General features: G+C 41.3%; 1 protein-coding gene across 3 annotated transcripts in view; it reads right to left on the bottom strand.

Annotated features, from left to right (window-relative positions):
• Window positions 1-1,052: 1,052 nt before the first annotated feature.
• LOC133551766 (polypeptide N-acetylgalactosaminyltransferase 10-like) overlaps window positions 1,053-9,232 on the bottom strand; it is a 103,984-nt gene continuing 95,804 nt past the window's right edge. The window contains exons 14-16 of one of the 3 annotated variants that reach the window (XM_061898829.1): window positions 4,036-4,301; window positions 3,059-3,170; window positions 1,053-1,476 (exon numbers count right to left, since the gene is read on the bottom strand). The gene's annotated coding sequence lies outside the window, so the exon portion shown is untranslated. Of the gene's footprint in view, window positions 1,477-3,058; window positions 3,171-3,998; window positions 4,302-9,232 lie in introns of those variants that run through there. The other 2 variants (XM_061898830.1, XM_061898828.1) reach the window with 2 other exon arrangements.

Below are 9,232 nucleotides of genomic sequence, written 5' to 3'. Positions count from 1 at the left end.
TTTCCAGTACTCCCTCGAGTGTTCCCAAAAAGGGTGGGTACTCTGAACTGCTGTTTGGTGCGTAAGCACAAACAACAGTCAGGACCCGTCCCCCCACCCGAAGGCGGAGGGAGGCTACCCTTTCGTCCACCGGGTTGAACTCCAACGTACAGGCTTTGAGCCGGGGGGAAACAAGAATTGCCACCCCAGCTCGTCGCCTCTCACTGCCGGCAACGCCAGAGTGGAAGAGGGTCCAATCCCTCTCGAGAGAAGTGGTTCCAGAGCCCTTGCTGTGCGTCGAAGTGAGTCCGACTATATCCAGCCGGAATTTCTCGACTTCGCGCACTAGCTCAGGCTCTTTCCCCCCCAGTGACGTGACGTTCCACGTCCCAAGAGCTAGCTTCTGTAGCCGAGGATCGGACCGCCAAGTGCCCTGCCTTCGGCTGTCGCCCAGCTCACAATGCACCCGACCTCTATGGCCCCTGCTATGGGTGGTGAGCCCATTGGAGGGGTGACCCACGTTGCCTCTTCGGGCTGTGCCCGGCCGGGCCCCATGGGAACAGGCCCGGCCACCAGGCGCTCGCCATCGTGCCCCACCTCCGGGCCTGGCTCCAGAGGGGGGCCCCGGTGACCCGCGTCCGGGCGAGGGAAATCTGGGTCCATGATTTTTCTTCTTCATAAAGGTCTTCGAGCTGCTCTTTGTCTGATCCCTCACCTAGAACCTGTTTGCCTTGGGAGACCCTACCAGGGGGCTTTATGCCCCCGGACAACATAGTTCCTAGGATCATTGGGACACGCAAACTCCTCTACCACGATAAGGTTGCAGCTCAGAGAGGAGTAAAGTGTTACCAATAACAATATTTAAAAAAATAAAGAAATACATTGAAAATTTATTTGCAGAAAATTTTATAAAAAATATATTGTTTAACACATAAATATTAAATTTAAATTTTTTTAAAAAAGCAGGCTTTGCCAAGAATTCTGCAGTTAAATTTAGTAATCACAAGTAAATCAAATGTATACAATTAAAAGCAAACACATTCATTAAACTACAACCTGCTACCCAAGAATAAACAAAAAAATCTTCTTAACAAAAGAGAAGAAACATAATCTTAGAGGAAAATCAAATTTAAAACATTTGTATGCTTAAACACTTAAAAACTTTAATATATCTGCATGTGGAATTAAATTATGGCTTGGATGGATACAAATAAATAAATAAATAAATGATAAATGGGTTGTACTTGTATAGCGCTTTTCTACCTTCAAGGTACTCAAAGCGCTTTGACACTACTTCCACATTTACCCATTCAAACACACATTCACACACTGAATGAGGGAGCTGCCATGCAAGGCGCCAACCAGCACCCATCAGGAGCAAGGGTGAAGTGTCTTGCTCAGGACACAACGGACGTGACGAGGTTGGTTCTAGGTGGGATTTGAACCAGTGACCCTCGGGTTGCGCACGGCCACTCTCCCACTGCGACACGCCGTCCTCTAATGTTCACAAAGTACACAGAACAAGAATTATGATGAATATCTTGAAACTTTTCTTTTTTCTTTTTTTTAAAATTAAGACAAAGATCATTTATGTATTTACTATTTGTTTACTTACTATGGTATCCTTACTATCCTGTTGAAAACGTTGCGGTATGATGATGCGTATAATGACGTCACCGGTTGTAGCGGACATTGTTTTCCAGCCCGATCCAATCTATAAGTATTCTGCTTTAATCGCATGATTACACAGTATTCTGGACATCTTTGTTGCTGAATCTTTTGCAATTTGTTCAATTAATAATGGAGAAGTCAAAGTAGAAAGATGGAGTTGGGAAGCTTTTAGCCTTTAGCCACACAAACACACGGTGTTTCCTTGTTTAAAATTCCCGAAGGTGAAGCTTTACTATGTAACAGAGCGGTCAAGCGAACACGGTTCCTGACCACATGTCAACCGGCAGGTTCCGATGAGAAAATTGTGGTAATAAGTTGGCTCCTACAGTAGTTATGAGCGGAGCTTGCGTCCTCCTGCAGTTGAAGACACTGGCGGTCACCATACCCGTGGACACACCCCTCCGTCTTAAAGGTACCATATAATTTCACTAAAACACTAGTAACACAATAAGCAGACAAGGGATTTTCCAGAATTATCCTAGTAAATGTGTCTAATAACATCTGAAACGCTCCCACTGCCCTTGGCTTTTTTTTTAGTCCTTCACTCTTACTATCCTCACCCACAAATATTTCATCCTCGCTCAAATTATTGGGGAAATTGTCGCTTTCTCAGTCCGAATCGCTCTAGCTGCTGGTGTCCATGATTGTAAACAATGTGAGGATGTGAGGAGCTCTACAACCAGTGACGTCAAACGCACATCGTCTGCTACTTCCGGTACAGGCAGGGCTTTTTTATTAGCGACCAAAAGTTGCGAACTTTATGGTCGATGTTCTCTACTAAATCCTTTCAGCAAAAATATGGCAATATCGCGAAATGATCAAGTATGACACATAGAATGGACCTGCTATCCCCGTTTAAATAAGAGAATCTCATTTCAGTAGGCCTTTAAGACAAAAACCCATTAAAATAAATTCAAGCATCATTAAAAAAAAACAAAAAAAAACTGTAAGATAGTAAGCGCTTGAAAACGCAGGCTGATTGTAGTCTTGCAGCAATAACAAAAAACAAAAAAACTGTAAGATAGTAAGTGCTTGAAAACGCCTGCCGATTGTAGTCTTGCAGCAATAACAAATGGGCGCCATCAAGTCACATGATGAATGTCTTTGTGAAAAACTGCAACCTCTGCAAAACTCCTTTGAGCTCTCTTTTAACATTTCCTCTCTGATGCCTTCAATTTCCTCCCCGCCCTTTAATCCATCATTTATAAACAACAAGCCCCCTTTTTTTTTCTTCCATTTTTATCAGAAAATAAGAAATCCTCATTATTGCAGTAATTAGAAGAGACAGACTCACACAACAACTACGTGTGTCCATCTGTTCATTTCCTCGCAACCATCTTGTGTTATAGCGTGAAAGTGTCTATCTGAATGTGTGGGTGTGTTTGTGTGAGAGAGACAAGAAGATTACCATCTTAGAATAACCGCTGACCGGCCAACTTTGTCATCTTTATCGCCCGCCGTCGTCTAAACACACACGCTGTCATTCACTGTCTGCATGGCGTCTAAATCTGTCCGTCCATCTGTAAACGTGAAGACAGACTGTTGGCTGGTGGCTAATTAGCTGCACTCATTCACATAGCAAGCAGCAGATGTCTTATGAAGAGACAACTCGTCAACAGCAAAAATTAGATGAGGACTTCTGGATCAGAGGTAGAAACGTCTTTAAAAAGCTGTTCCATATGAAGGTGGCAGTAGAGCTCGCAAAAACTCATTTACAAATAAAGCTAACAATGTTTTTTTTAACCATTGCAGAAAAAGTTAAAGTTAAAGTACCACTAATAGTCACACACACACTAGGTGTGGTGAAATTACTCTCTGCATTTGACCCATCCCATTGTTCCACCCCCAGGGAGGTGAGGGGAGCAGTGAGCAGCAGCGGTGGCCGCACCCGGGAATCATTTTGGGGATTTAACTCCCCAATTCCAATCCTTGATGCTGAGTGCCAAGCAGGGAGGTAATGGGTTCCATTTTTATAGTCTTTGGTGTGACACTCCAACCACAAGGCCACTCAGGAGGTTGCAAATGCGAAACTTATGCTTGGCACTCAGCATCAAGGGATGGAATTGGGGGTTAAATCACCATAAATGATTCCCGGGCGAGGCACCACTGCTGCCCACTGCTCCCCTCACCTCCAAGGGCGTGATCAAGGGTGATGGGTCAAATGCCGAGAATAATTTCGCCACACCAAGAGTGTGTGTGACTGACAATCATTGGTACTTTAACTTTATTTAACTTTGACCGTGACAAGTTTCCTTTTGGTGCTGTTGTTTTTTTGAGAAATGTTAGGTCATCACTTAAAGTCACTTTAAAGGAAAACTATGTTAGTAAAAAGTACAAACACTCTCTATAAGAATATCTTTATTGGGTATAAAAGGGAATACGTACAGTTTGTTTGGAAAAAAGTCCGCAGTATCGCACAAGCTTTGCTCCTTACATTCTGTTGTGGGCGTAGTCCAGAGTTCAAAGGAAACAACCGAAGGCCATCAAGGAAGTCTTGTATGTAGACCATCCGTTAGAATCCAAGAGTCAGCTTGTGTTGTCCGCGATTTAAAAAGAGAAAGCAGGTTTTTCGAGGTCGATAAAATGTTCCACGTTTTCGGGTCGGTTTCCATGAGAGATCTTTGGGTTCTACCTCTGGCCTCCACTGACACCTGGGAACAGACGCTGATGTTAATTTCCTCTTGGACGCCTTGTCAGTGCCACCCCCCGGATCCCTGGTGTAGTTTGGCCCCTTGCTAGTTCTTTCTAAAACTTTATAAAAAAATGTTTGGAAAAACCATCAGGCACTTTGCAGATGGTTTTGAAGACTGAATGTAGGAACAGTTTCAAAAATCTTGAATTTAAATCAGAAACACATTTTGGAAACACATTCAGAAACACACTTTTGTTCAAACTCTCATTTTAGTGTATCGAAAATTCCTCCATTTTCTAATACGCCGCTAATGGTCACCTAAAGTCAAATCCAATCAAATAATAAAAATACAATAGATTCCTTACTATTTTCAGGGGTTACGTTCTGAGATCACCAAATGAACGCGAGTAACTGAGACGTCCATAAAAATGTCTCTTTTTGACATTCTAATAAAAACTGAGTTATGATGCTACATAGAGGCGCCACCATACGCTACATGTGCTCGCTAATCCTCCAAACCGTTTTTCTACTTTGACATTCCTCACCCATTTTTGGGTCAATATTTGCAATATCCGTGACTGTTATTGTCCTATTATTACTTTGGAAACTTATTTTTTTTTGCAAATAATATCTTAGAATTTAATGGCAGCAACACATTGCAAAAAAGTTGGCACATGGGCATTTTTACCAGTGTGTTACATGGCCTTTCCTTTTAACAACACTCCGTAAATATTTGGGAACTGAGTAGACCAATTTTTGAAGCTTTTCAGGTGGAATTCTTTCCCTTTCTTGATTGATGTACAGCTTAAGTCTCCGTTCATAATGAGCCACACATTTTCAATGGGAGACAGGTCTGTACTACAGGCAGGCCAGTCTAGTACCCGCATTTTTTTTACCATGAAGCCATGCTGTTGTAACACGTGGCTTGGCATTGACTTGCTGAAATAAGCAGCGGTGTCCATGATAACGTTACTTGGATGACAACATGTTGCTCCAAAACTTGTATGTACCTTTCAACATTAAGGGTGCCTTCACATATGTGTAAGTTACCCATGCCTCGGGCACTAATACACCCCCATAACCATCACAGATGCTGGCTTTTGAACTTTGCGCTTAGGAACAATCCAGATGGTCCACAGTTTCCAAAATCAATTTGAAATGTGGACTCGTCAGACCACAGAACACTTTTCAACTTTGCATCAGTCCATCTTAGATGAGCTCGGGCCCAGCAAAGCCGGCAGTGTTTCTGGGTGTTGTTGATAAATGGCTTTCGCTTTGCATAGTGGAGTTTGAACTTGCACTTGCAGATGTAGCGACACACTTTAGTGACAGACAGTGGTTTTCTGAAGTGTTCCTGATGTGGTGATATCTATTACACACTGTTTTCGTTTTTTGATGCAGTACCGCATTAGGGATAAAAGGTCCGTATTATCATCGCTTACGTTCAGTAATTTCCCCAGATTCTCTGAACCTTTTGATGATTTTTACAGACCGTAGATGGTGAAATCCCTAAATTTCTTGCAAAAGTTCGTTGAGAAATGTTCTCAAACTGTTCGACAATTTGCTGACGCATTTGTTCATAAAGTGGTGACCCTCGCCCCATCTTTGTTTGTGAATTACTTAGCATTTCATGAAAGCTGCTTTTATACACAATCATGGCACCCACCTGTTTCCAAATAGCCTCTTCACCTGTGGGATGTTCCAAATAAGTTTTTGATGAGCAATCCTCAACTTTCTCAAACTTATTTTGCCACTTGTGCCATCTTTTTTTTTTTTAACATTTTGCAGGCATCAAATTCAAAATAAGTTAATATTTACAAAAAATAACACGGTTTTCCAGTTCAAATGTTAAGTACCTTGTCTTTGCAGTCTATTCTATTGGATATAGGTTGAAAAGTATTTGCAAATCATTATTTTCTGTTTTTATTGACGATTTTCGCAACAGGTTTTGGGATTTGAAGATTGGGCAACAAAACTTTCCCTGCCTCTCTCTACAAAAACCTTTGCTGGCTCTGGACGCAGGAAGCTAACAAGCTAATCCATGGACATTTGATGCTTTACAATCGCATATTTACAAATGTTAGTGTTATGATTGTTTTAGACATGTCAAGTAATATTAGGAACATCATGCAATTATCGCATTTGCACATTTTGACATTTTTGAAAAGGTAAAAGCTAAGGAAATGAATCAGAAGTTTTTTGTGCGCGAAATAGCTTATTTTCTGAATATTTGATGTTTTACTATATGATATTATATACTTTTTGAAATAGTGAATGCAAATATTTACAATTTTGAACAAATTTTGAACAAAAATCTGAGAATTTGCTTGTTTTGGGAATGCTGAATCGGGAATATGCGGGAATACAATCGTTGTAAAGCTAACGTATAATACATAAAACATATTATTGGGGGGACACAATACCGTTCATTGTGTGCTTTATAATTACTTTATGTACAGTTTATGACACATTTTAGTCCTTTTGTGTCTTGGGGAGGGAGCACCTTTCTACTTTCGATGCTGAGCTAGCATGGTTTAGTAAATGCAAACCTCCACTACATTACCGTATTTTTCGGTGTATAAGTCGCTCCGGAGTATAAGTCGCACCTGCCGAAAATGCATAATAAAGAAAGAAAAAAACATATATAAGTCGCACTGGAGTATAAGTCGCATTTTTGGGGGAAATTTATTTGATAAAACCCAACACCAAGAATAGATATTTGAAAGGCAATTTTAAATAAATACAGAATGGTTAACAACAAGCTGAATAAGTGTTATATGAGGCATAAATAACCAACTGAGAAGGTGCCTGGTATGTTAACGTAACATATTATGGTGAGAGTCATTCAAATAACTATAACATATAGAACATGCTATACATTTACCAAACAATCTGTCACTCCTAATCGCTAAATCCGATTAAATCTTATACGTCTAGTCCAGTGGTTCTTGACCTTGTTGGAGGTACCGAACCCCATTAGTTTCATATGCGCATTCACCGAACCCTTCTTAGTGAAAAATAAAAAATAAAAATTTTAAATTCAAGACAAAGTTATGTGTTTTTGGTAAAACTTTAGTATGGAGAACATATTCTCAGTAACAAAGACCTAATTTAAATTTTTTTTGGACACTAGAGGAACATATTTTAAGTAACAAAGACTTAATTTGGAGTTATTTGGTCAGGGTTAGGGTTAGAGAGCATGGGTGTCAAAGTCTGGCCCGCCGTGTAATTTCATTTAGCCCTTGAGGTAATATCAAATTAAGATTAGAGCTGGCCTGCCGGTATTATACAGCGGCGATGCCTCTGTAACACTGCATTCACCGCTGATACTCAGACTAGCCAACCCTCAAAATTTTCTCGGGAGACTCCCAAAGTTCAATGCCCCTCCCGAAAATCTCCCGGGGCAACCATTCTTCCGAATTTCTCCCGATTTCCACCCGGACAACAATACTGGGGGCGTGCCTTGAAGGCACTGCCTTTAGCGTCCTCTACAGCCTGTCGTCATGTTCGCTTTTCCGCCATACAAACAACGTGCCGGCCCAGTCACATAATATATGCGGCTTTAACACACACAAGTGAATAAAAGGCATACTTGATCAACAGCCATAAGGGTCACACTGAGGGTTGCCGTATAATCAACTTTAACACTTTTACAAATATGTGCCACACTGTGAAACCACACCAAACAATAATGACAAACACATTTCGGGGGAACATCCGCACCGTAGCACAACATAAACTCAACAGAAGAAATACCCATAACCCCTTGCAGCACTAACTCTTCCGGGACGCTACAATATACTGTAAATCCCCGCTACCACCAAACCCCGCCCCCCAATTTTTATTTGAATTTTATTTGATATGCCATTGATATTTATTATAATTTGAAACTAGATAATGCATGTGACTATAAAGTTATATAAGCCTTGCTTGTTTAATATTCAATGCAAAACTTGTTTGGGTCCCTATTGGGAGGTCGAGTCCACGGTCACAACCTATTGTGATCGAGGGAGTTGAGGTACAGACCGTGGACTCATTCAAGTACCTCGGGGTTTGGGTGGACAATAAGCTGGACTGGACTGTTAACACGGACCACCAGTACAAGAAAGGACAGAGCAGGCTGTACTTCCTCAGGAGACTGCACTCCTTCAACATTTGTAGAAAACTCCTGTGGATGTACTACCAGTCTGTGGTTGCCAGTGTTCTGTTCTACATGGTAGTGTGCTCAGGGGGCAGTACATCTAAGAAGGACAGCTCCAGACTTGGAAAACTGATCAGGCGGGCCGGTTCTACAATCGGAATGAAACTGGACTCACTGGTGATGGTGGCAGAGAAGAGGACTGTTGACAAACTAGTAAGCATCCTGGATGATGCCAGTCACCCTCTGCACAGCGTTATCAGTAGCCAGAGGAGCCTGTTCAGTGCTAGACTGCTTCATCCCAAGTGCAGGACTAATAGACTCAAGAACTCCTTTGTCCCACACGCCATTAGACTGTACAACTCCTCTCTGGGACGGGGGGCGGGGGGTACTAGGATGACAGGGGATGCAAAACATTAACAGTGCAATACGTTTTCATAACATGGTCACTACTGCCTACTTTGTCTTGTTATATTCTTATTTTACTGTTATATTGTTATTCCCATTGTTTTTATTCTTTTTGTAATATTTCTCTATTTTTTTCCTTTTAAACCCCCATTATTTACTTTTTCCTTTTTTTTTTTTTTTTAATTGATCTCAACTCTGTACATTGCTGCTGGAATTTTAATTTTCCTGAAGGAATCGATAAAGTACTATGTATCTATCTATTAAAAGGTTAATTTGTTCAACCTTGGCCCGCGGCTTTGTTCAGTTTTAAATTTTGGCCCACTCTGTATTTGAGTTTGACACCCCTGGGTTAGAGGGTTAGGGTTATAATGAGGCCATGCCGAATAAGGCATTAATAAGTACTT

Source organism: Nerophis ophidion, linkage group LG04 (genome assembly GCF_033978795.1).
Source record: "Nerophis ophidion isolate RoL-2023_Sa linkage group LG04, RoL_Noph_v1.0, whole genome shotgun sequence".
In the NCBI taxonomy this organism is placed as follows: Eukaryota; Metazoa; Chordata; class Actinopteri; order Syngnathiformes; family Syngnathidae; genus Nerophis; species Nerophis ophidion.
Note: the sequence above shows the minus strand (reverse complement) of the source record. Positions and strands in the feature narration are given on the sequence as shown.